General features: G+C 47.4%; 1 protein-coding gene across 13 annotated transcripts in view; it reads right to left on the reverse strand.

Moving 5' to 3' along the window:
• The window catches only part of LOC146789924 (ATP-binding cassette sub-family F member 2), a 1,015,916-nt gene that overhangs the window by 153,832 nt on the left and 835,379 nt on the right, over positions 1-26,705 (reverse strand). The window lies entirely within an intron of this gene.

The raw sequence follows: 26,705 nt of genomic DNA on the forward strand, positions 1-26,705 counted from the left end.
GGTGCAGGCCCCCCTTGTCCTTCTTGGGGACCAGAAAGTAGTGGGAATAGCAACCACTCCCTACTTCCTGATCTGGAGTTACTCGATGGCCCCCTTGGCCAGGAGGGCCGTGACTCCCTGATAGAGCCAAATGATCCAGACATGCGGTGGTACCGAGGTGGCATGGCTGGACGGGAGGACAGAAAGGGGAGCGAGTAACCTTGGTAGATTATCTGCGGCACCCACTTGTCCGAAGTGATACCGCGCCAGTGGTGGAGGTGGTGACTGACCCTGCCTCCTAACGGTGTGGGGTGCCCCCTGAAGCTCTGATCAGGAAGGCTTGGAGGTGGAAGCAGAAGGTGCAGGGGTGGACCGCCCCGCCCGCTGGTTACCAGACCTGCCCCTGCGGAAGCCACGTCCGCGGCCACGCTGAGGCAGGTTCTGCACAGGCTTTGCAGAGGAGCGCGACTGGGTACCCTTACCCTGGCCGCGAAAGGAACGAAACCCAGGCGTGGCAGGGCTCTTAGCGGAAAGACCCAAAGACTTAGCCGTAGCCCGTGAGTCCTTAAAGCGCTCCAGGGCACTGTCCGCCTTGTCGTCAATGAGGCGAGAGCCATCAAAAGGCATGTCCATGAGCAAGCTCTGGACATCAAGCGAGAACCCGGTAGACCGCACCAGGCATGACGCCGCAACGCCAGTCATGGAAATCGCCCTGCCCAAGTTATCAGCCGTGTCCAGACCACACCTGATGGCAAACTTCGCCGCATCCTTGCCCTCTACAATCGCTTGGGAAAGGACGGCCTGGACCTCTTCAGAACACTGAGGCAGGACCTCTGCTACCGTATCCCACATGGCGTGGGAGTAACGGCCCAACAAGCAGGTGGTATTAACTGACCGCAACCCCAAGCTTGCAGAGGAGAACAACCTCTTGCCATATTGGTCCAGCTTCTTAGAGTCTTTATCGGGCGGAGCCGTGGGAAAGGCACTCTGCGACGTCAAGGCCTGAATGACCAGGCTCTCAGGCATGGGGAGAGTGGTCAAGAAGGCAGGGTCACCAGTCGCCGGGTGATGACACCTAGCGACGTTCTTATCCACCAGTGCTCCTGAGGCCAGCCGCAACCAAGTGCCCAAGAGGACTTCGGTAAGGGCCTCATTGAAAGGGAGCATCATAGATGCCGTCTGGAGCACCTCCGTAAGGAGGTTGGTCTTAAGGGCCACCATAGGGAGGTCGAGATGGAGCCTCCGCAGCTCGACGCAGCACCATAGTGTGGTAAGCACCCTCCTCCATAGTAGGTGGAGGGGAGACAAACCCCGGGTCAGAAGACACATCAAGTTCACCCGCATCTTGAAGGTCATCCACCAAATCCTGCTCGGAGTCACGCTGCAGCACAAGGGGTCCTCAGAGCCGTCCCAGTCCTCATTCGGCTGCGGGGTAGAAGGAGCCGGCCGCGGCGGCAGGACAGGAGCGGGGGCCAGCGGCGCCGGTCGAGGCCGACCCGGAACAGGATCCCAGGTCGGAACAAAATGGTCCGAGAACCTGGGCAGGGGCGGGATAAACGGGACCCAGTGCGACGCCTATGGCGGAGCCAGGGGCAGCGCTGGGGCCGGAGCCAAGGGCAGCGCCGGGGCCGGAGAAAGAGGCGCTTCACCTTGTGGCACCGGAGCCGCGGGCGCTGGATCCAGTGGCTCCAGGGCCGGCACCGGAGGCAGTGCCGCCGAGTCAACAGGATCTGGACACGGGGCAGCGGGGCCCGCCGGCAGGAGCCCGAGGCCTAAACAGGCGGTCCATGGCAGCAAGAAACTCCTGCAAATGTTCGGGAGTTGCCGACGGACCCGGGAATAGGGGGTAGGCCGCGGGACTCCCAGGATTCGGAGGGACGTCAGAGAGCGAACACGCTTCTTCGACTTCTTATGGCGTTGCTTACCGGAATCTGAAGGTGAAGAATTAGAGTCCGAGGAGCGACGGCTCCGGTCCCGCGAACGGCCCCTAGACCCGGAGCGGCGGTGAGAGGAGTGCCCGATCTCTAGCAACTTCCGGCACCGCTCCAGCAAGCCCTTCAGGGCCATGGCGCGGCAGTCCCGACAATCCCGAGAGTCATGGTTGGTCTCCAGGCAGTAGAGGCAGACATCATGGGGGTCCGCCACCGACATATTACGGCGGCAGGACCCAAATGACTTAAAGCCGGGCATCCCTACGTGCACCAGGAGACAAGAGAAGGAGGCCAAAGTCTTAAAAAAGTTATCAAAAATTGACCGGGGTACATGGTCAATCCGGATTTGCGCTTTCGGCGCGGAAAAAGAAAACTGACGTCAGCGCACATGGGTGGCGCCTAAGTAGCCTCCGTGACGTCATCCTGGCGCGCACAACGCCGGTGACTGGCACGGAGCTACACGGCGCCACCTACTGGCGCGCAGGGGTACTGCTAAGCAGAAAACTTTCCGGAACCAGACTGATGCCTGGGGAATATTCTAAGGTAAGGAATCTATCACTAACGTGTCTCTTTCAGATACAAACTTACTCACCTGTTAACAGAAAAGATCCCAGTGCTGGATCTTGGTACCCAGCACTGACCCTGAAGAGTAATTATAACTGCGATTTTCCAATAACCAAACTTTCCTCCATAGGATAACATTGCCTGGTTTTTGCCAGAAATTCTAAAGTGTCGATTTTTGAAACAAACTAATATTCCTTAAAAATCACCTGTGTAGCAAAAACGATTTCGGTCAACTGTTTACAGGAGATGCCCCAGGGCTGAATCCAGGATCCAACCCAGAGTAAGAAAAACCTATGCAAAGTAATTGATATTGCCTTTAATTAAAAATTCCCATTGAGCTCAATGTTATAATTGTGTTTGAATTGTGTTACCTATTGCAACAACTAACTATTGCATTTAAAAGTCTATTGCTTATTGAAAGTAATCAACTAGAGCCTTTCATTCTGAGAAAGTATTTTGATACCTACTTGTGGTTCTAAAAAAAAACTATATATTGTCATATACAAAACAATTGGCCTAGAGTTCAGTTCTTGAGTGTGTGAGACCATTTGCTGACTGAGTGTGTACAACAAATGCTTTACACTGAACTCTGATACTGCCTTACTGCTCGACCAAGCAACCACTTTAGAGAGTAAGGTTCTATCTAACTTTAGCCTCTGCCAAACCTCTGGGGACTGTGGACTCTGTACACCCTGTACCTATTTGGGTACAATATATACAGAGCCACTTTCTTACACACCCCAAGACTAAAACAGCTTCAGTGTGAACCTGGATTGCTCTGGGCACACTTGATTCCACCTGGAGACCTGCCATTTCAGTGCTAGCTGGCGAAGTACTAGGGGATTCTTTTTTGGGACAGGCAGAGTCTTCAGTTTTGTGTCCCAAATTCTTACATTCGTCCCACCAGGACTTGTAGGGATCAAAGTTGGATTAGTTACTTACCTGTAATCCTGGTTCTCTTCCAGGGGTATCCTCATCAAAGTCATAAGCACTAGAATATTCCCGCCAATGCGCGGGACCCCGGAAACAATTATATTTGTGACAAACCTATATTATATATATATATATATATATATATATTACCTACTGGCGGTCGCCAGTAGGTAGTTATAGTTAGGACCACGTTTCCATAGGAAAACCTCAACATTCTATTTTGAATAACTTTGGCGCCGGTCGACGAATCCTCGCGAATTTCTCAAAATAGGTGGGGCGCTACGCTCCGCTCCTACCCTGAAAGTCTCGGGGGGATTCGTCAAGCGGGGGCTGAGATAAAAGGGGGGTCCCAAAACGCGTTTTTCCCATGCATTTTTCCATAGGACCTTTAGAACGAGCTACAGCCCGAACGGCTGAACAGAATTACTAGAAATTTGGCAGAGAGGTAGTCCCTAGGTCAAGGAAGTGCCTTTTGTAGGTTTGGTGTAAATCTGTTCAGTAGATTCTGAGAAAATAGCCTTTAAATCAATATATATATCTGAGCCCGCTTACGGTACGCTTACCGTACGCTTACCGTACGCTTACCGTAAGCTTACGGTGGCGTGCGCGAGCGCGATTCTGATTGGCTCTTAGATCTTAGTAAACATTCGAATCGGCCGAAACCAGGAAGCGGCGTCCGCCATTTTGTCTCTCGCACTGAGTGTTGTTTATCAAACATGATGGCCAAAAACATGTTACGGGGCTGTTTTGACAACTCCCTCCCACATAGTCATGTTGAGGGAGTCCCCAAACATCCCCCAAGAGCAAAAACGGTTTTATTTTTTTTTCGGCAATTTCGCGGGGTACGCTTACCGTACGCTTACCGTACGCTTACCGTAAGCTTACCGTACGCTTACGGTAAAAAAATAAAAATAAAAAAAACACTATCCACACTTACCCCACCCCCTGTGCTTTTGGTGGCCGCAGGCCACCAAATGTGCAGGGCTTATTAATAGAGAAAAAAAACGTAATTTTGGCAACATGAAATTATAAAATCAAAATAAAAAAAACACTATCCACATTGACCTCACCCCCTGTGCTTTTGGTGGCCGAAGGCCACCAAATGTACAGGGCTTATTAAAGTTGATAAAAACCGTGCACGGAACGAACTGCGTTAAGTGGGCGCGCACGCCACAAATGGCGTAAAGTAACTTAGCATTTAAAAAACCGTACAAATTCACTGAAAAAACCATAGGTTTCACACACGTTATAGTTAGGAAATAGCATTTAAAAAACCTTGCTAATTCACTGAAAAAACCATAGGTTTCACACATGTTATAGTTAGCTGGACATTTTACTGATAAAAAACCAATGAAATTCCCCCGTTATAGTTACTGTAGGCAACTATAACTCACGCGACCGTAATCCTCTGCTGATGACATATGTGTCTTTATGAAAAAAAAATATTTGTAATATATGTATAGCTAAAATTTAATGGAAGAAGATATGGGCAAATAAGTGTCTAAGTACAGTATTAGCATCAGCAGAGGATTGCGGTCGCGTGAGTTATAGTTGCCTACAGTAACTATAACGGGGGAATTTCATTGGTTTTTTATCAGTAAAATGTCCAGCTAACTATAACATGTGTGAAACCTATGGTTTTTTCAGTGAATATATATATATATATATATATATATATATATAATCACTGAAAAAACCATAGGTTTCACACACGTTATAGTTAGGAATTAGCATTTAAAAAACCTTGCAAATTTAGTGCAGGCAACTATAACTCACGCGACCGCAATCCTCTGCTGATGCTAATACTGTATTTAGACACTTATTTGCCCATGTCTTCTTCCATAAATTTTTAGCTATACATATATTACAAATATTTTTTTTTCATAAAGACACATATGTCATCAGCAGAAGATTGCGGTCGCGTGAGTTATAGTTGCCTGCCTAAATTTGCAAGGTTTTTTAAATGCTAATTCCTAACTATAACGTGTGTTGAAACCTATGGTTTTTTCAGTGAATTTGTACGGTTTTTTAAATGCTAAGTTACTTTACGCCATTCGTGGCGTGTACGCCCACTTAACGCAGTTCGTTCCGTGCGCGCACGGTGCGCTTCGCGCACCGTGCGCGCACAGTGAGCACGCGGTGCGCTTCGCGCACCGCGCGCCCCCTTTACGCAGTTAGTGCCGTACGTGCCCACGTTACGCACCGTGCGCACATGGAGGACATATTATGCGCTTCCTTGTGATAGGTAATCTGTTAAATTAAATTTGTAAGTGATGACAATAATATGCCATGCACAGAGTTTTTTTTAAAAATTTTTATCGTAAGCGCACCGTACGCGTACGGTAAGCGTAATCGGCGAAATTTTCAAAAAATAAAAATTTACCGTTTTTGGCCTTGGGGGATCTTTGAGGACTCAACTAACATGGCTATGTGCATGGGCGCTGTCTAAACAGCCCCTTTATATGTTTTTTGCCTTTGTTTACAGCCCCCCCCCTCAGAGTGCGAGAGAGAAAATGGCGGCCGCCGCTTCCTGGTTTCGACCGATTCGAATGTTTACTTAGATGTAACAGCCAATCAGAATCGCGCTCGCGCACGCCACCGTACGCGTACGGTAAGCTTACGGTAAGCGTACCGTAAGCTGGCTCAGATATATATATTGATTTAAAGGCTATTTTCTCAGAATCTACTGAACAGATTTACACCAAACCTACAAAAGGCACTTCCTTGACCTGAGGACTACCTCTCTGCCAAATTTCTAGTAATTCTGTTCAGCCGTTCGGGCTGTAGCCCTGTCTAAAGGTCCTATGGAAAAATGCATGGGAAAAACGAGTTTTGGGACCCCCCTTTTATCTCAGCCCCCGCTTGACGAATCCCCCCGAGACTTTCAGGGTAGGAGCGGAGCGGAGCGCCTCACCTATTTTGAGAAATTCGCGAGGATTCGTCGACCGGCGCCAAAGTTATTCAAAATAGAATGTTGCGGATTTCCTATGGAAACAGGGTCCTAACTATAACTACCTACTGGCGACCGCCAGTAGGTAATATATATACACACACACACACATATATATATATATATACACACACACACACATCTATATATATATATCATGTGATCAAGGCCCTTCCGGGCTGAAACGCGCCATGGCTGTAAAGGTCGAGGGAACTATCGAATAAATCTTTGCTGGTTTATCTTGTGGTCTGTGCTTCGTTGCTGTCAAACCCTGCTCAAAGCCTACGGAGTTCAAGAAAATATATATATATATATATATATAATAAAAAAGCAAATGCAGCTTTTCATAACCAGAGCTGAATAATGCTGTAAGGACTCCCCTGTATATTATAAACAATACATTAAAAACCAGGGAAAAACAACAGCAAAGCATGTTTGAAAACGGTTTTAATGCTTAGCACAATCCCTTAGATAGGACTGAAAGCATTGACAGCTCACAGGCTGCATTGCAGAAAACAGCCTAGAAAGGCTGAAAAGCTAACTCATAGCAACATAGAAATAAACTGGCACCGTGCCTTTAAGGCAGCCATGACCCCTAGCTTCCCATCATGCCTCAGCGGTGAGAGTTAGGTCAGTTCTTTGCGGTGACTCAAAAGCCATGACACATAGTTGACAATACCTTAAAAATAAGGTTCCTTTGCCTGGGGAGGCAGGAGGGTTGCTTATGACTTTGATGAGGATACCCCTAGAAGAGAACTAGGATTACAGGTAAGTAACTAATCCTTCTCTTCCAGGGGATCCTCATCAATAGTCATAAGCACTAGAATAGAATAGCGAGGCCTCACCTCTTCCAATTGCGGGCAAAGGAAAAAAAAACAATTAATAATCAAGCTCAGATAACAAAACTTGAAAACCCAGATATCTTATTATCTGAGCAGATTCCTCAAGGAGGCTTGGCCTACTTGAGTATCCGCCCTGGAATCAGATTCAAGACAACAATGCCTTGTGAATGTGTACCGATCTCCAGGTTGCTGCCTAGCAAATCTCTGACATCGGAACATCATGCAAGAAAGCTATTGTAGCTGCTTTCCCCCTACTGGAGTGTGCTTTAGGCGACAACAATAGGGGTTTATTTTCCAACTGGTAGGCCAATTTTATACAGGACATTATCCATCTCGAAATGGACCTTTTGGAAGCTGGGAAGCCTGTCCTCATGGAACCATAATTTAAAAACAATTGCTCCGATTTCCTTATGTCCTTCGTTCCCTTCAAATAGAACTGGAGCACTCTCTTAAGGTCTAAGGAGTGGAGTGACCTCTCCGCAAGAGTAGCGGGATTGGAAAAAAAGGACGGTAGGGAAATTGACTGATTAACATGAAAATCAGAGACAACCTTTGGCAAAAAAAGCAGGGTGAGTCCTTAACATTACCCTGTTGTGGTGAAAGATAGTATATGGGGTGGTGTAGTGGGCAAAAGAACGATGGATTTAACCCAGATCTCTTGACTGGGGGAGAATGTCTGCATTGTCAGCATTCCGTCCATCAATTGTTTGTTGTAACGCTTTTCGCCCTGAGTGGGATGGGTATTCCCAGACGTGGGACCCGTGCTCACTACGCCACTGGAGTCAAGCTATCCTGGCTGATGACGGATGATAGCCAGAAACCGGTCCTAGGATGCTTGATTCCGGTCCAGTGAAGACATGGCTTGGCAGTTCGGGCTGGACTGTTCCCATGAGGCACAGGGTCAAGACTGATTTGCATATGGCCATGTCTAAACTGGGGTGGTGTAGTGGGCAAAAGAACGATGGATTTAACCCAGATCTCTTGACTGGGGGAGAATGTCTGCATTGTCAGCATTCCGTCCATCAATTGTTTGTTGAAACGCTTTTCGCCCTGAGTGGGATGGGTATTCCCAGACGTGGGATCCGTGCTCACTACGCCACTGGAGTCAAGCTATCCTGGCTGATGACGGCTGATAGCCAGAAACCGGTCCTAGGATGCTTGATTCCGGTCCAGTGAAGACATGGCTTGGCAGTTCGGGCTGGACTGTTCCCATGAGGCACAGGGTCAAGACTGATTTGCATATGGCCATGTCTAAACTGGGGTGGTGTAGTGGGCAAAAGAACGATGGATTTAACCCAGATCTCTTGACTGGGGGAGAATGTCTGCATTGTCAGCATTCCGTCCATCAATTGTTTGTTGTAACGCTCTCCGCAGGAGTAGCGGGATTGGGAAAAAGGACGGTAGGGAAATTGACTGATTAACATGAAAATCAGAGACAACCTTTGGCAAAAAAGCAGGGTGAGTCCTTAACATTACCATGTTGTGGTGAAAGATAGTATATGGCTCTTTGGAAGACAGTGCTTGGATTTCACTTCCTCTGTGTGCTGATGTTATCACGACTAAGAAAGCGGTCTTCCATGTCAAATGCTGTAACGTGGCTTTATGGATGGGTTCAAAAGGAGGACCCATCAATCTAGGGAGGACCCATCAATCTAGAGAGGACTAGATTCAACTCCCAAGGAGGAGAAGGAGGCCGAAAGGGGGAGATGCACTTTTTTCAACCCCTGTAGCAAATCCTTGACCACCTGTAGTTGAAAAAAGGAAGGATGGTTTGGAGACTTTCTGTAGGCCGTAATGGCCGCTAAGTGTACTCTGATCGAGGAATACTTTAAACCTGATTTGGCCAAGTACAGTAGGTAAGGGAGAATTACTTCCTCCTGCCCTGTGGTAGGATTAAAATGATTACAAGTGCACCATAAATAGAATCTTTTCCACTTAAAGGAGCATGACGCTCTTGTGGAAGGCCTCTCTGCCTCCTTTAGTATATGCATACAGTCCTGCAGTAAATTCAAATGTCCATATTGCAGGACCTCAGGTGCCATGCTGCCAAGTTCAGTGAGGGAAGGTTGGGATGTAGAATCTTCCTGTCCATCTTGGTCAGTAGGTCCGATCTGTAAGGAAGCCTCCTGTGGGGGAGCACTGAAAGCTGAAATAGGTCCGGGTACCACCACTGACTAGGCCAGTCCGGAGCTATCAGGATCACTGACATGTTGGATCGGATGAGTTTGGATACCACCTTCGGGATCAGAGGCAGGGGAGGAAAGGCTTATGCAAATATTCCGGAACAATCCATCAAAAGAGCATTCCCCCTCGTCCCTGGACGGTGGAACCTGGATGCAAAGGCGTGGCATTTTTTGTTTTCATCGTCTGCAAACAAATCTATGGAAGGTTGCCCCCACTGATGGAAAATTTCTGCCACTACCTCGTCGTTTAGCACCTAGTCTGGCTGATCTTTGAAGTGCTGACTGAGGGCGTCCGCTCGCACGTTCCGCTCCCCTGGAACATGCACTGCTGTGATGGAAAGGTCTCGGGCTAGAAGCCAGTGCCACATCGCTTGAGCTTCCAAGGATAGAGGGCGGGAGAGTGTACCACCCTGTTTGTTGAGGTAATACATGGTGGTCGCGTTGTCTGTTTGGACCAGGATCGAGTTGGATGTGATTGAGGGCTGAAAAGCTTTCAGAGCTAGGTGGACTGCCTGCAGTTCCAGCAGGTTTATATGGAAGGATTGTTCATTGGACCATCGTCCCTGCATCTGTAGGCAACCCATGTGCGCTCCCCATCCTTGCAGAGATGCATCCGTTACCAAGGACTGTGTTGGCACTGGTTGATGGAAGGGGACTCCCACTACGAGGTTGTTTGGTCGAGTCCACCATCCTATCGACGACTTTGCCGCTTGCGAAAGCACAATTCGGTCTTCCCAGTAACCCGATGTTTGGTCCCACTTGTCCTCTAGGTCCTGTTGCAAGGGCCTCATTCTCAGCCTGGCGTTGGGAATGAGAAATATGCAAGAAGCCATCGATCCTAGCAGAGACGCCACTTGCTGGACCGTTAGACTAGTTGTCTGGAGAAGAGTTTTGCACTTCTGTTGTGTTGATGAAAGTCTCTGCTCTGAAGGAAAGCTCTTCCTAGGCTTGTATCCAGAGTGGAGCCCAAATAATGGATCACCTGAGTAGGCCGGTGAACAGATTTCTCCATATTCACATGCAGACCTAGCCTGCGGAGTAGAGATAGACATATTTGGAAATCGCTCTTTACTTGCTGAGGGGATGGCCCTTTCAGGAGCCAATCGTCCAAGTACTGACAAATGAACAGACCCCTTCTGTGTAGAGCCGCCGCTACCACCGCTATGCACTTGGTAAAGACTCGTGGGGCAGATTTCAGCCCGAAGGGCAACACCCTGAACTGGTAGAGTTTGCTGCCGACCACGAATCGCAGATTATTTGCAATGACGGGGAATTATAGGTATGTGGAAATACGCATCTTAGAGGTCCACTGAACACATCCAATCTCCTGTTTGCAGATGTGGACATATTTCATGACGCGCCAACATGCAAAATTTCTCCATCAAGATGACCTTGTTCAGCGATCGAAGGTCCAGGATAGGTCTGAATTTGTGCTCTTGATCTCTTTTTGGCACAAGAAAGTACCTGGAATACACTCCCTTCCCCCGCTGAGAGGGAGGAACGAATAGTTTACCTGTCGGTGTAGTTTTGCAGCTTGAAGATCTTTCTGGATTCACTATGCTGTGTATCATTCTGCGGTCTGGTGGTTGGGTCCGGAATCGTAGTCTTTCTTTTGTTTCTTTTTTTTTTTTGTAGCCCAGGTGGACGTCGACGTCCCACCATTTGGTGCACTTCTCGTGACGTCGGCACACTTCCTGCGGAAGCTCCCACCTCAGGGCGCCATCTTCGGATTCCTTTCTTTTTTTTTGTGAATCCTAGGCAATTCATTATTTTCTTCTTAATCATATCCTTTTACACATTTCTCTTAAGTCTCTTCTTGTTCTCTATTCTCTGTCTTTCCACCTTCTCCAGCCTCATCTTTCTGGCGGAGGTCGGTGGGTTCGCTAGTGAATCCAGAAAGATCTTCAAGCTGCAAAACTACACCGACAGGTAAGAAACTATTTGTTTTGCAGCGTGAATCTTTCTGGATTCATTATGCTGTGCATAGACTTTGTAGCGGTTTGTCATGTTTGTGGCGGCTGGGTGGAAGATGAGGGTTGGTCGTTGAATATATGATGAAGCACCTTCTGTCCTACTTGTGCTTCCTTGTTCATTTGTATATCCACGCAGTAGTGCTTAGTGAACGTGTGCACTGAAGCCCATGTTGCCGCCAGGCATATGTCTTGAATGGGTGTGTTTGCCAGAAAAGCAATTGTTGCTCCTTTCGATAGTTCTTGCCCTGCCTGTTTGTGGCAGAATTGTATCGTCAGTGCGATCCATTGCGTAATGGTGCTTTTTGTTACTGGTATACCCAGGAAGCTGGTTGCGAAGGACACATAAAACTGCTTCGTTTTCCTGTGCTCCTTGGTTCTCTCGATGTAGTGCATCACCGCCCTTCTTGCGTCTAGAGAGTGCAGTGCCCTTTCTGCGCTTGTGGCTGGGTTCTGAAAGAAGCTCGGTATTTGAATTGTCAGGTACATATGGAATGCCGACACCACCTTTGGCATGAAGTGTGGGCCCGTTCTCATTACAAATGTCCTTGTGTATTTGGATGTAAGGCTCTTGCAGTGTTAGCGCTTGCAGCTCGCTTACTCTGCTCAGCGAGGTTATTGCCACCAGAAAGGCTGTCTTCATTGTCAGCATTTGAAGTGAGGCCTTGTGGATGGGCTCAAAAGGTGCCTTCATAAGTTCCGTCAGGACTATGTTGAGGTTCCATGCCGGCAGCGGCATCCTCTTTGGTGGCGCTATCCTTTACGCCCCTTCCAGGAATCTCTTTACTACTCGTGATGTAAAGAAACTTTCATCCGTCTCACCTCGTGTGTAAGCTACAATCACTGCTAGGTGTACCCTTAGCGAGGATGAACATAGTTTAGCCTTTAGTATGTGCGCGAGGTATCTCAGCACCGTTGATTCCTTTGTCAACTTGTTCTGCAGTTTCTTTTTGCTGCACCATTGTGTGAACCTCTTCCATTTTGTCCCCACAGTATTTGTGTCGTTGGTCTCCTTGCCTCCCGGAGCACTCGCATAGTGCTTTGAGGTAGCTTAACGTGTGCGAACTCTGTCTTCAGGGGCCATGCCGCTAGGCTGAGGCTCTCTGGCTCTGGGTGTAGAACTTCTCCGTTCTGCATGGAGAGTAAGTCTTTCCTTTTGGTGAACTTGTGGGGTGGCCCCTGTGCCATTTCCTTTATTTGTGAGTACCAAGTCTGTCTCGCCCACTGTGGTGCAACTAGGATCAGTGTCATGTTGCTGGTCCTGCACTTGTTGAGTACCCTGTGTATCACTGGTATTGGGGGAAAAGCGTAGGCAAATGTTTTTGACCAGCTTATCCATAGGGCATTCCCCTGGGATTGTTTTTCTGGATGCGAAGTTTTGGCATTTTGCATTCAGGTGTGTTGCAAACAGGTCTATTGTCGGTGTACCCGACCTTATGAATAGACTTTGCGTTTCCTGTCCGTTGAGCTCCCACTCGTGGGATGCTGAAGTCTGCTTGCTGAGCCAGTCTGCTTCCACACTGTCCTTCCCTGGTAGGTGTATGGCCAGCAGGTCTATTTTGAGTGGGATGGCCCATCTCCAAATCTCCTGTGCCAGGTAGGATAGAGGGAACGATTGTGTTCCTCCCTGCTTGATGATGCAGAACATCGTCGTCGTGTTGTCTGTTTGTATCAACACCTTCTGGTTGTACAGTTTTTTTCTGGAAGGCCTTCAGGGCTAGGAATACGGTCTTCAATTCCAGGTAGTTGATGTGTCTGACCGCATCTGCTGGAGGACACAGACCCCTCACTCTGAGCTTGTTCATATGTGCTCCCTGTGAGAAAGTGGCTCTGTATATCCTGTTCCTTAATAGGTACAGGGTGTACAGAGTCCACAGTCCCCAAGGGTTTGGCCGAGGCTAAAGTTAGACATAACCTTACTCTCTAAAGTGGTAGCTTGGTCGAGCAGTAAGGCAACATCAGAGGACAGTGTAAAGCATTTGTTGGGCACACTCAGCAAATGGTCTCACACACTCAATAACTGAACTCTAGGCCAATGATATTTATATAAAAAATATATGCTTGTTTTATTTTAGAACCCACAATAGGTATTAAAATATACTTTCTCAGAATGAGATGCTTTATATAAATACTTTTGCAATATGCAATTGACTTTTGTAAACAGTTACAAGTGGTTGCAATAGGCAACACTATTTTAAACACAATAATGCATTGAATTCAATGGAAGTTTCGAGTTATTTGCAACAGATTACTTTTAGGATTACTTTTGGAATTCCAGGACTGGATCCTAGATTCAGTCCTGGGTCAGTACTTAGAATCAAGTGATGAAAGTCTACTTAATTACTGTGATGATTTTTAAACAATATTTAGCTATTTTAAAAGTTGACAGAAAATATTTCAGAGAAAACAGTCAATGATTCCCTATGGAAGAAAATTCAAGTTGCAGGTACAGTATGTTCTCGTTACTTTTGTAATCCAGTACTGGTTACCTAGACAGTACTAGGACCTTTATCCAAAACAGGTAAGTAATTACGTTTTCAGATATCATACGATTTTTAAGGAATATTTAAAGATTGCAGAAATTGACACTTAGAAGAAATTTCACAGAAAAACAGTCAATGGTTTCCTATGGAAGAAAATTGGGTTACTGATAAGTACAGTTGTAAGTATTTTTCAGAGTCAGTGCTGGGCACCAAGATCCAGCACTGGGAGCTCACCTAAGAGCAGGTGAGTGTTTTCGTTACTCGGCTGATTTTTGGTGAATATTTTAAGATTTGAAAAGTCCACACTTAAAAGAAATTTCAGGAGAAAGACAGTCAATCTTACCCTATGAAGAAAATAGAGTTATCGGTATAAAGGTAAGTACTCGACTGGCAGAGTTGAGGTTCTGGGCATAGACTCAGGTGTTCCCCAGGGTCAGGTAGGTAGTTAGTTCACTCACCCTCAGCGACACTAGGGCAGCCGGTGCAGAGAGAGTTAGGCCCAATGTTATCCTATGAGGAATAGGGGGGGCCTTGGTTGGTGGCTGCTGACTAGCAAGCCACGCGGCTGTGGGAGCTGGGCTCCTGGTCACTTACTCAGGGCAAGTGGGGAAGTAGATAGGTGTAGAGGTTGCACTGCCAGGGCCACTCGGGCGACTGTGTGCAGGGTGCTTTTGAGCCTTCGGGCCCTCAATTGATTTCAATGGGAAATCTCCGGTTTGGAAAAAGACTGCAAGCTCGGGGACGAGGATTCTTCAGGTGCCACCACCACTTCGAGAGGTAAGTTGGGTAGTTGGAGGATAGGTATGAACCCCAGGATTGGGCACAGGGGGCCGCGGGGCGCCGCGTGCAGGGGTGCCTTTTGATGTCGGGAAATCTTACCCTCTGATGATCGCGGTAGGGGGGGCACCTTGTTCTGAGGCTGCAGGCTTCTTCAGGAGGGTCGAGGGAGGTCCTTGGGTGCCGGACTCTGGGTCACAGTCGCCGTGGGGTCGTCCTTGTGGTCTTTGTTCACTCCGGCACTGGCCAGGCTTGGCTGGTGCAGAGTGTGCTGGGTTCGCGGTTCCGGGCTGCTGCCAGGGATTAGAAGTAGGTTTTGAGTAGAGCCTCTACTCATGGGAGTCCCAGGGGCTTAGAGCCAAGAGGTAGCCAGGTCCTCCAGGGTTTGTGAGGTTGCTGGCCACAAGAGATGCCGGGTTGGAGCAGGAGCAGGTTTGAGGGTCGACAGGCCGGTAGGGCTGGGGCAAAGCAGTTGGTGTCTTCCTCTTCTTAGCAGCTGCAGGGCAGGTCTTCTGTCTTCTTGCTCTTCTTTATATTCTTGGAATCTGGAATCTGGGGAAGGAAGGTTCAGGGTGCCCCTAAATACTAGATTTAGGGGAGTTACAGGTAGGTGAAGGGCAGGGACCAATGGGTCCCTGTCCTGGGGTGGGTACACCCCCTATCCTGCCTCTCTCCTGTGGGAGGGGGGCAGTAGCCTAGTCCTGATTGGGTAGGGCTTCCCATCTTCAAGATGGCAAGAGCCCGGGGATGTGCTTCACCTCGCCTCCCCCACCTGAGGGGTGGGGTTGGCAGGCTGGCACATCCCCTGTCCTTATTTGGGGTTTCCAGCAGAGCTTCCCGCCAGAGTGGGGGGTTGCAGTGGCCTGGGGAAGCTCACAGAGGCGGCATGCCTTTGAAGCTTCCCCCTGCCCATCCTGGGGGAGGAGATTTAACACCTCGCCCAGGATGTGCTTTGTTGCAGGCCCAGGAGAGCAGGGGCTCTCCTACCCAGGGGTCCAGCAACATGTCTGCTGTGTGGCAGCCTCAGAACAGACGTGGATTGTAGGTTAGGTTTCAGGGGGCCTCTCTAAGATGCCCTCTGTGGTGCTTGGTACATTAATTCCCATACTGGCATCAGTGTGGGTTTAATGTGCTGAGAAGTTTGATAACAAACTTCTCAGTCTCCAGTGCTGCCATTATGGTGCTGTGGAGTTCGTGTTTGACAAGCTCCCAGCACCATGTACTTTTAAATGGCAGCACTGCACTTACAGGACCCAGTAATGAACCTGGGTACTGTAGGGGCACAGGGCTCCTACCTCTGTGCCCACACCACTGGCATAGGGCACCCAGCTAGAGGGATGGCTGATGTATGCCAGGGCAGTGTAGGTTGTGGGCAGGGCACACAGGGATGTGTGCCATGTCGACTCTTTGTTTTGTCTTGTACCCAGACACTCAGCCTGCAAGAGCAGTGTGCGTGTGTTAGGGTACAGGGCCTGTAAGGGTGGCACAATAAGTGCTGCAGACCTTAGAGGCTTTCCCTGGTCACACGGCCCTGGGTACCTAGGGTACCATTTATCAGGGGCTGACATGTGGCCAGGGTTTGCCAATTTGGGTTTTGTCTGTTAGGCAGTTTTTAAGGAAGGAACACAGGCCCTGGGCACCAGATTGGCAGGAGCCCAGGGCACAACAAGGAAAAGTGCATCAGCTATTAGGCAAAAAAAGGGGGGGGGGGGTTACTGCAACACAAACCTACTTTCTTACACTCCCCATCCTATCTGGGATGCGTCTGTGGTGATGGTCACCGTTGGGCTTGGTGATTTCAAGGGCTTCCCTATTATTATGTTCTCCTTGTTCCACCACGCTATCTATTCTTGCACTGTGTGCGTTACAACCACTAGATCCTCCCAACTTCTGGTTGCTTGGAATGGTCTTGTGTGTAGGCGTACATTGGGGACTAGGTGAATGCATGACGCCATCATTTCCATGATCTTGCTTGCTGTCCTCACTGTCAGAGCTCGCCCCTTCTGGTAGACTTTAGTCCGAATGCGATGGTTGTGAATTGGTAGTGTTCTTTGTTGATGGAGAATCTTAACAGATGTTTGTGCTGCCTGTTCATTGGGATGTGCAGTAGGCATCTTTGAGATCCACGATGGACATGAAGTCTCCGTCTCTCATCTGAGTGAGTACCTCTTGTAGGAACTTCATTTTGAATTTGTGTGTCCTTATGTACTTGTTTAATAACTGTAGATCCAGGACAGGTCTTAGTGTTTAGTCCACCTTTGGTACCAGTAAGTAGTTTGAGTACACTCCCTTGTTCCTTTCTTTGAATGGTACAGGTTCTATGGCCTCCTTTTGGAGTAGCTCTTGTGCTTCCCCTACGAGTTGCACTAGCTCCTGTCCTGAGTGTTCCCTTCTCTTTGGTTTCCTGTTTGGTGGTTTCCTTTCCAACTCTATGCAGTATCCAAACTGTATGATGTTGAGTATCCATTTGTCTGTTATCTTTTTCCATTCCTTAAGGAAATGTCTCAGCCTGCCACCTACTGGTGTTGCATGCTCGTTGGCGTTTGGTCTGTGTAACCCTCTCTTGTTGGATTTTTTGTGCTCTCCCCTCGGTGGGATCTTGTGGGTGAGTACGCTTCGCCGGGTGGAGTCACTGAGGCGGGTTGTTCTCCCCCTCGTCGTCTTTGACCTCGTCCGTTCCCCCTACTGCGAAAGGACTGGCCCCAAGGGTGGTACTTCCAGTTTTGTTTCGGCTGCCCCTGCTGTCCGTGATTGTCGCCCTGGTGGCCCTGCTGGAATGTCTGGTGTGACGTTCCCGGCTGGTTTCCTCCCCTTCCGAATGGTCTCCGTGTCGGGGTACCTCTTCTCATCCCTCTGAATTGCAGGGCCCTCATAGACCTTGCTGTTTCGTTCTCCTTTTTGAGCTGGGTGAGTTTTTCATCCACCGGGGCTCCGAACAGCGTTACCCCGTTGAAAGGGGTGTTCATGATGTTGTTCTGTACTTTCGGCTTGAAGCCTGAGATCCTGAGCCAGGCCTGCCTTCTTTCTGTTATCCCTATTGCCATCAACCTGCTTGATGTTTCGGCTCCATCTAAGGCCGTTTTAAGGCAAGAATTTGCGATATTCTTCCCTTCCTCCACCAGGTGCGAGGCTCTTTGCTGGTATTGTTCGGGGAGGTGCTTGATAAACTGCCTTATTTCGTCCCAATGTTGGTATTGGTGTCTGTTCAGTAGGGCATTGGAGTTCGCCATGCGCCAGTGCATCGCCGCGTTTCTCTCAAACTTCCTCCCAGTCAGGTCCATCCTCCTGCTTTCCTTGTCTGTTGGTGGCCCAGAGGTTGCCGGGACATTAGCCTTTTTCCTGGCAGTCGATGCAATGATGGAATCCGCTGTGATGGATTCCTTGATGTAGGAAGGGTCCTGTGAGGAGTGCTTATACTTCTTCTCCGTCCTAGGTGTGATGGACCTGCATGTTGCTGGGTCCTCCTTCCTCTGGTTCATGACACTTTGGAGCATGGAGAGGAACTGGCTCCTCGTTTGTATGGGGAGCAGTGTTTCCAGTAAAAAGTCTGCTTTAGGCTTTTCTTCCTCAAGCCTGACCCCAAAAGCTGCTGCTGCGCTTTTGATGACCATATTGTAGGCCCCAATGTCATCTGGCGGCGAAGGCCTCGAAGGGTAAGTCTCCACAGGCTCTTCCGGCGTCTAGGTCCTGCCACTCCAGGTCCTGTGTCGTTGACGGCGCCGAGCCGTAGTTTGATTGTTGGTCATCATCTTCCTCTCCCTCATAGTATAGGTCCTCTTCTTCTCCGGGAGTTTGACAGTTCTTCGACGTCTACGATTACCGACGGAGGTTTCGTGAATTTATTTTTTCGTCAAACTCCTTTTTCCTTTGTAGGATGCTCTCCATTTCTGCCTCGAGCCTCCTCTTCTTTTCCAGTTCAGAGGCCTGTTCGGCGTCTAGCGCGGGTCTTCTCGCCGGAGCCGGCATGACCTTCTCTTTCGAAGTCGAGCACCCCAGTTCTTGGCCTGGCTTCGACGACCTTGGCTTTTCGCCAGTCTTCCCCACCTGGGAGTCCTTTTCGAAGGATCTGCCGGGCCTTACGTCCTTGGATGCACTTGCGGTCGTCGATATTTTCGGCGCCGGTGCTCCTTTCGAGGACTTTGACTGTTTTTCGAGAGTCTTACTCTGGTTTTCGGGGCCCTGTCGAGGGTTTAGTGTTCGACGTCTCTCCTACCTTGTCAGACGTTTTCTTATCGGTCTCTACGACCGTGAAGTAATCAGGTCCCTCGGCGACGTTGTCTTAGTCGGTGGAGAGGCCCAGTTCGTACAGCGACGGGGCCTGTCCCTTGCACTGCATGTTGCAAATGGCTCTCCTCTGTCTCTCTCACCCGGAGTTTCTTCAGTGTGAAGGCGGAACAGGCGTTGCAGTCTTTACTCTCGTGGTCGACTGGCAGGCAAAGATTGCAGACCGGGTGTTGGTCCTTCTGCGCGTATTTATGGTGGCAGTTACGGCAGAATTTAAAGGGTGTCATGTCCATTCCTGCGCTCAGTGTCCCTGAGTGCGCATTCTCCGTTGGACGTCGAAGGTCTCGAGGTTCTCCTCCTTCTTCGTAGTCCCAGCTTGTTGATCTTCCTTTCTGTAGTCTTCCTCAACTTGTTCTTCGATGAAACTCGTGCTTTCTCTTTTCTTCGAAAAAACTCTGGAGCTTCACGGTGACGATCCAGACCCAACGGCGGAAAAAAGAATCTGAAGATGGCGCCCCGAGGTGGGAGCTTCCGCAGGAAGCGTGCCGACATCACGAGAAGTACACCAAATGGTGGGACGTCGACGCCCACCTGGGCTACCAAAAAAAAAAAAAAAAAAAAAAAAAAAAACTACGATTCCGGACCCAACCACCAGACCGCGGAATAATGCACAGCATAGTGAATCCAAAAAGATTCACGCTGCAAAACCTCCTCTATGGCCTTTTTTTGAAGAAGGGCCACCACTTCTTGTCGTAGTAACTTTAGCTGGTGAAGATGAGATCTTTTTGGAGGGATGTCCTTTGGAGAGACACGAAAACGTAGTGCGTATCCATTGCGCAGTATACTGAGCACCCAACGATCTTTTGTTATGTTGCACCACTCTTTCAGATGTGAAACACTTCCTCCCACTGGAGTGGGCAACAGCGCCAGAGGAAGCTCTTGCTCATTGCTTCCCTGCTGATCTAGCCATGGTAGAGGACTGCTGCTGATGAACTCCTCTACCTCTGTGTGACTTACGGCTTTGGAACAGCGACTTTCCTTGATTTTTGTTTTGGGACCACTGAGGGGTTTGAACCCTCTGTTGGTAGCCCTTGCGCTGGTTGGGTCTGTATCTCCGCCTGAATTCTTTTTTCTTCTCTAATCCCACCGCCTTCAGAGTGTCTAATTCGGCTTTCATTCTAGCCATCTCATCTGTATGGGATCCAAACAATGAGGAGCCAGAAAAGGGTAGGTTAAGGATTCCCTGTTGAGCATCTGGTCTGAGAGGCATTAGCCTTAGCCAGGCAGACCTCCTAGCGCAAATGCCATGCGCATAAGAATGCGCCGACAGTGTGGCACCATCCGCTGCCATGCTAATCATTTGGTTAGCTACAAGGGATCATTCTGTGATGACCTCCTCAAAGTCCTTTTGATCCTCCTTAGGTAGGTTTTCCTTGAAACGTTCCAAGGAGTCCCATAAGGCTCTGTCGTAGCGTCCTAATAAGGCTGCTACGCTGGAGACTTTTAGTGAGGACGCTGCAGACCTACAAACCTTCCGTCCCCAAGAGTCCTGGGACTTACTCTGTCCGGGGGGACCAACGAATGTGCAGAGACTGCGCGCGTTTTCCGTGCCGCCGCGACGATAACTGAATCTGCAGGCGGATCTGTTTTATAAAAAAACGTGTCTCAGACGGTTTGTATTTTTCTGAATTCTCACAGGTGCAGCCTTAATAGTAGAGGGGGCTAGGAAAATGTCCATCACTGGTTCCAGAAGCCCATGAACCAGAGGCAGCAACGGACGAGACGCAGATCTGATGCCACGTCTCAAAGATCACCATTGTTGCGACCTGAGGAGTGGACACCTCAATGTTCAGCTTCTGAGCCCCTCTTTGTAGCACCTCATGATGCGTGTTAATATCATCCATCAGAGAAACTCTCGACTGAGGGCTGTCCGATAGGGTAGGTGAATAGTCTCTTTTAGACGAGCGGGTGGAGGAAGATGACCATGTAGGAGATCTTCTTTGGTTATGGAAAGTAGAAGGCCTGCGCTCTCGCGATCTTCCCGTACAACGCTGACGTACAGCTGAAGGTGATCTATCCACCTCTTGCACTAATCTTTGTAGAGGAGATCATCTGGGCCTCTTAGAGCACTTTCTCACTAGTGACCTGCCTCTGGAAGCCTTTTCTGCCAGCTCATAAAGACGTAGACGCTCTGTCTTTTAAAGTTCTTTTAGAGAGAGACTGGCAATGAGGACAAGTCTTGGGAACATGATCCTTAGGTAGACCTAGAATACAGACTGCATGAGAGTCTGACCTGGCCTTTTTACCACAAGAAGGGCAGGGATCAAAAAGGGATGGCATTTTGAGTGGTACAAAATGCCAAAATCAGTCAGAAAAAGTGAGCACCTTACTGGACAAGATGTAAAACATTGAAGTAAGATAAATGTTTCCTGAAAATGGATGATTATTTCTGAGTGAAATCAGAAAAAAGTGGAGCTGTGTAACCGGGGTCCTGTCTGAAGGAGCCGGAAAGAACAACTGACCTAACTGTCACCCCTGAGGCATGATGGGAAGCTAGGGGTCATGGCTGCCTTAAAGGCACGGTGGCAGTTTATTTCTATGTTGCTATGAGTTAGCTTTTCAGCCTTTCTAGGCTGTGTTTTCTGCAATGCAGCCTGTGAGCTGTCAATGCTTTCAGTCCTATCTAAGGGCTAAGCATTAAAACAGTTTTCAAACATGCTTTGCTGTTGTTTTTCCCTGGTTTTTAATGTATTGTTTATAATATACAGAGGAGTCCTTACAGCATTATTCAGCTCTGGTTATGAAAGGCTGCATTTGCTGTTTTAATTATATATATATATATATATATATATATATATATATATATATATATATATATATATATATATATAAAGGCCTGGAGAAAATTGGAGAGACTGTACTGGCCTTCGCTGCGCAAAATATCAAGTTAATTGATGAAACCTTGAATAAATACTCAAGAAATGAACTGTCCCTTTAAACTGGAAAAATTGTCCTTTCTCAATGTCTCACAAGCTACGTTTGAAAAGCTAACGAACCCACCGTCATTGTGGCGATTGGCATATGATTAAGAGTCATCAGACTCGAAACGCATAATGCCTGTTTGGTTTTTTCTTGGAATAAAGAACTATTTACAAGCTGCCCACCACCTCCAGACCAGAGGGCGCGTCGACGAACGGACCTCCAAAGCACGGCCCGAAAATATCAAAGAAACTTCCTTTTCAAAGAGGAAAGTCGACGCCTTGTCTGTTGCGCAAACTTGATTTCATTCCGTCAGCTAAAAACGTTAGACGCGTTTCGCCTGCCCTGCAGGCTTGTTCACTAACATTTAGCATAAAGTTTTTCAGTCATTTTAACCAAACAGTGAATCACGTGATATGTGTAGAACTACTCAACCATAGAAAGTGCAAACAGACTAGTAGTTTAGTACAGATTTAACTTATGCAAAGGCTCATGGTTGAGATTACATACATTTAACATGTTTAAAGCACAATTCTATGCCTTAAAAGCACTTATACTTATACACAATAATTGTTATAAAATTTATAAACATTAATGGACTAAATCCACATTTTTAATTAAAAAATGAATTAAAAGGATTCGAACCCTGGACAATGCAGAATAGTAATTGCATGTACAGACACTGCCCCAGTGGGCTAGTCCACGGTCATGATAGCCTAATTGGTAAAAAAAAATCAGAACTAGAACGCCAAGGTTCAAGGGGTCCAGCCCAAGTGGGCAAAGTTAACACTGTTCTAAACTCATGAGCAACTCGTCTTATCATCCTCTGAATTACACTAGTCTGCATAAAGTGCTTGTGCTAGATTTTAAAATGAGTCCTAAAACATACACACGTTACATATTAAATGTTAAAATCAGAGTAGGGAGGGGAACGGCAATAGCTTCATAGATGCGTGTGAAAGTCTTCTTCAATATTAAGACCTTCGGGAATTTTTGTGTTGAGTCGAATGATATAGTTTGATTCCAACTTTCTCAATTTCTGGACTCGATCACCTCCCCTTGCGCTCATTGGGACTGCATCGATTACGTAGTACTCAAATCCCTTGGTATTCCTGTTATGGTGCTGATCAAAGTGTCTTGCCACGGGGTAGGTTTTATCCCCATTTTTAATGGCCCTTAGGTGCTGTAGGATCCGCTTATGTACAGGAAGGATCGTGCTGCCCACGTACCGCAGGCCACATGGGCACCGCAGTACATAAACAGCAAAATCGGTCCTGCAAGAATATTGCCCCTTAATCTTATTTACATAGGATGATAGGCCTGCTACAAAGGTGGATGTATTCTTGCCATGAATACAAGCTTTGCATTTTGCACATTTGGAAAAGCCTTCCTTTCTTCTAAGCCAAGTCTTGGACGCCTGTCCCTGAGTAGTTGGCAGCATGTAGCTGACCAGTGATTGCTTCAGCGACTTAGCTTTTCTGAAGGTTATTAGAGGTTTGCGCCCCACAAGTTTAAGTATGGGGTCATTGGCAATAATATGCCAATGCTTTTGCAATATCTTACGTATGCTACCCTCTTGGGAGTTAAAGCTAGTGATCAATCTGCACTGGTCCTCGATGGTATTGACTTGTATGCCTGATTGATTTTCACGGCTAAAGAGTATTTCCTCCCTCGATTTCTTTTGAGCTTTCCAAATGGCTGCATTTACCCAGGCCTGGGGATAACCTCTAGCTGCAAAGCGACCCTTTAGGCATTTAAGTTCTGTGTTTAAGTCCTGGACGTTGCTGCAGTTCCTCATAGCCCTAAGACATTCTCCATAGGGAATACTTCTTACTAGGTTCTTCGGATGGAAGCTAGTGGCATGCAAGAGGGTATTGCCATCTGTGGCTTTACGGTAGAGTTTGGTTTCCAATTTGCCATTCTCAATATACACAGTCACATCCAGGAAATTGACATTGGTCTTACTGATGTCATGTGTCAGTTTTAAATTAAGGTTATTAACTTGCAATCCGTTGACAAAATCTCTAGCGCTCTCCTGGGAGCCCTTCCATACAACAAAGAGATCGTCAATGTAGCGACACCAAAACATCATTCTCTTGCCATTCTTTGGGAAATTGCGATTGGACTACCTGCTCCTCCCACCAGCCCATCGCAGTCCCGCATACCTGGTGGAACAATTCTCTGTTAAATAGAAAGTAATTGTTACTGAGGCAGGTGGAAACCATCGTCAATAGCATCTGAGTGTGATGCCATAGCTGCAGGGGTCTTTCTCCCAAATAGTACTTAATGGCATTGAGACCGTCTGCATGCCTAATACTTGTATATAGGGTTGTGGCATCAATTGTCATCAATAGGAAATCAAATTCCCACGGTATGTCAGATTTTACGTAAAAAGTCACCCGTATCCTGAATAAAGGACGGGAGCTTTTTTATCAAGGGAGCCAAAAAATAATCAACATATTTCGAGGTATTTTCAAGGACACTAGCAATTGCCGATATTATTGGCCTACCCGGGGGGGTCTCAATATTCTTGTGCACCTTTGGTATTAGATACAAAACAGGTATTGTTGGATTATTAATTTTCAAAAATAGCATTTCATCATTACTAATTAATCCATGTCTATACCAATCTAACAATAAATCATTGTACTTGACATGGCTTGCAATCATTGTATCCTTACTCACTCTCACATAGTTGGATTTATTATTAAGCTGCTTATACGCTTCCTTGAGGTACTGATCTTTGCCCCATAGGACCACGTTTCCCCCTTTATCAGCATCGCGGACAATACATGTGTCGTTATTAGTTAGTTTTTTTACTAAAGCATGATACTCTTTATCACGCTGGGTGAATGCTTGTTTCTTTGTCTTTAATGTACGACATAGGTTCTTTACATCATTAACCACTAGATCATTGTACACATCTACAGAGTCCCTGCTAGTCATTGGTGTAAATTTGGATTTCAATTTAAAACTGGTAGGTGCACTCTGTTCAATATTCAGATTTTCATTATGGGCTAGACTGAGTGCCTGCTGCACAGTACTAGGCACTTAAGAAGGCGCAAAAATTTCATCGTGACAAAATTGACTACGACCGGGGTCAGATCTATACCTTTGCAAAAAAGTTCGACAATATGCGGAACTGCTATTTTTGAAAATTAATAATCCAACAATACCTGTTTTGTATCTAATACCAAAGGTGCACAAGAATATTGAGACCCCCCCCCGGGTAGGCCAATTATATCGGCAATTGCTAGTGCCCTTGAAAATACATCGAAATATGTTGATTTTTTAGCTCCCTTGGTAAAAAAGCTCCCGTTCTTTATTCAGGATACGGGTGACTTTTTACGTAAAATCTATGACATACCGTGGGAATTTGATTTCCTATTGATGACAATTGATGCCACAACCCTATATTAAATATGCTACTTACCAGTATGCATCTGTTCTTGGCATGTAGGGCTGCTGACATTCATATCTGTGCATAGATCGCCGCCTAGTGTTGGGTCCGGTTGATTGCACATTGTTGTCCTGGAAGAGTCTTCGAAGTATCACGAGATAGGTGACTCCTCCCCTGGACCATGGTGCGCATGGCCATCCTCTCCATCCTTAGATTGTTTTTCAACATTGTGGCAGTGATGGAGTAGATACAGTAAGTGATGACCATGCTATACAGTAATTCTGAGTGCTGCAGCCGCTACAGGCGCCGGGGAGGAGGGTGGGCGATATGAATGTCAGCAGCCCTATATGCCAAGAACAGATGCATACTGGTAAGTAGCATATTCAGTTCGAGGCATGTGGGCTGCTGAATTTATATCTGTGCATAGAATACATAGCAGTACCTCCATAAGCGGCGGCTACCCGTGCCAGCTGCAGCAGTCTGAAAAAGAGTTTTGAGAACAGCCTGTCCTACAGCTGCCTGCTGTTTTGAGTGTACATCTACACAGTAGTGTTTGGTAAATGTATGTATAGTGGACCATGTGGCTGCTCTACATATTTCCTGTAAAGGAATGTTTCCTAGGAAAGCCATGGACGCCCCTAACTTTCGTGTTGAGTGGGCTCGTGGGGGAATCGTTAATGTGCGTTTAGCTTTTTGATAGCAAATTTGAATACATTTAACGATCCATCTGGCTATACCTGCTTTGGAAATGGTGTTGCCCTTGTGTTGTGGAGAAAAGGCAACGAAAAGTTGTTTTGTTTTCCTAAAGTCCTTAGTTCTGTCTATATAGTACATGAGGGCCCTCTTTACATCTAGTGTATGGAGCATTCTCTCTGCGACATTCTGTGGATTTTGAAAGAAAACAGGCAGTTCAATAGTTTGATTCATGTGGAACTGCGATATCACTTTGGGCATGAATTTGGGGTTGGTACGTAGTACAACCCTGTTTGCGTGAACCTGTATGAATGGCTCTTGAATGGTTAGTGCCTGGAGTTCACCAACTCTTCTTAACAAAGTGATTGCCACTAGGAAAGCTAATTTCCAGGTGAGGAATTGAATCTCACATGAATGGAGAGGTTCAAAGGGTGGACCCATTAATCTGGTGAGGACCAAATTGAGGTTCCACACCGGTGCCGGTGGGTGTCTTGGGGGAATTACTAGTTTGAGTCCCTCCAAGAAGGCTTTGATGGCAGACACTCTGAATAAAGAGAGGTGCTGCCTGTTTTGGAGATAGGCTGCTATCGCGGTTAAATGGATACCTATTGAGTTGTATGCCAGATTGCATTGGTATAGGTGTAAGAGGTAACAGATGATGTTTTGAATGGATGCGTCCAGCGGGTTAATGTAATTGTTGTTGCAGTAAATGACAAACCTCTTCCATTTAGCCGCATAGCAAGCTCTGGTAGTGGGTCTCCTGGCCTCCTTGATATCCATACAGTCAGGTGGCAGGT

This window comes from Triturus cristatus, chromosome 10 (assembly GCF_964204655.1).
Source record: "Triturus cristatus chromosome 10, aTriCri1.1, whole genome shotgun sequence".
NCBI classification, from domain to species: domain Eukaryota; kingdom Metazoa; phylum Chordata; class Amphibia; order Caudata; family Salamandridae; genus Triturus; species Triturus cristatus.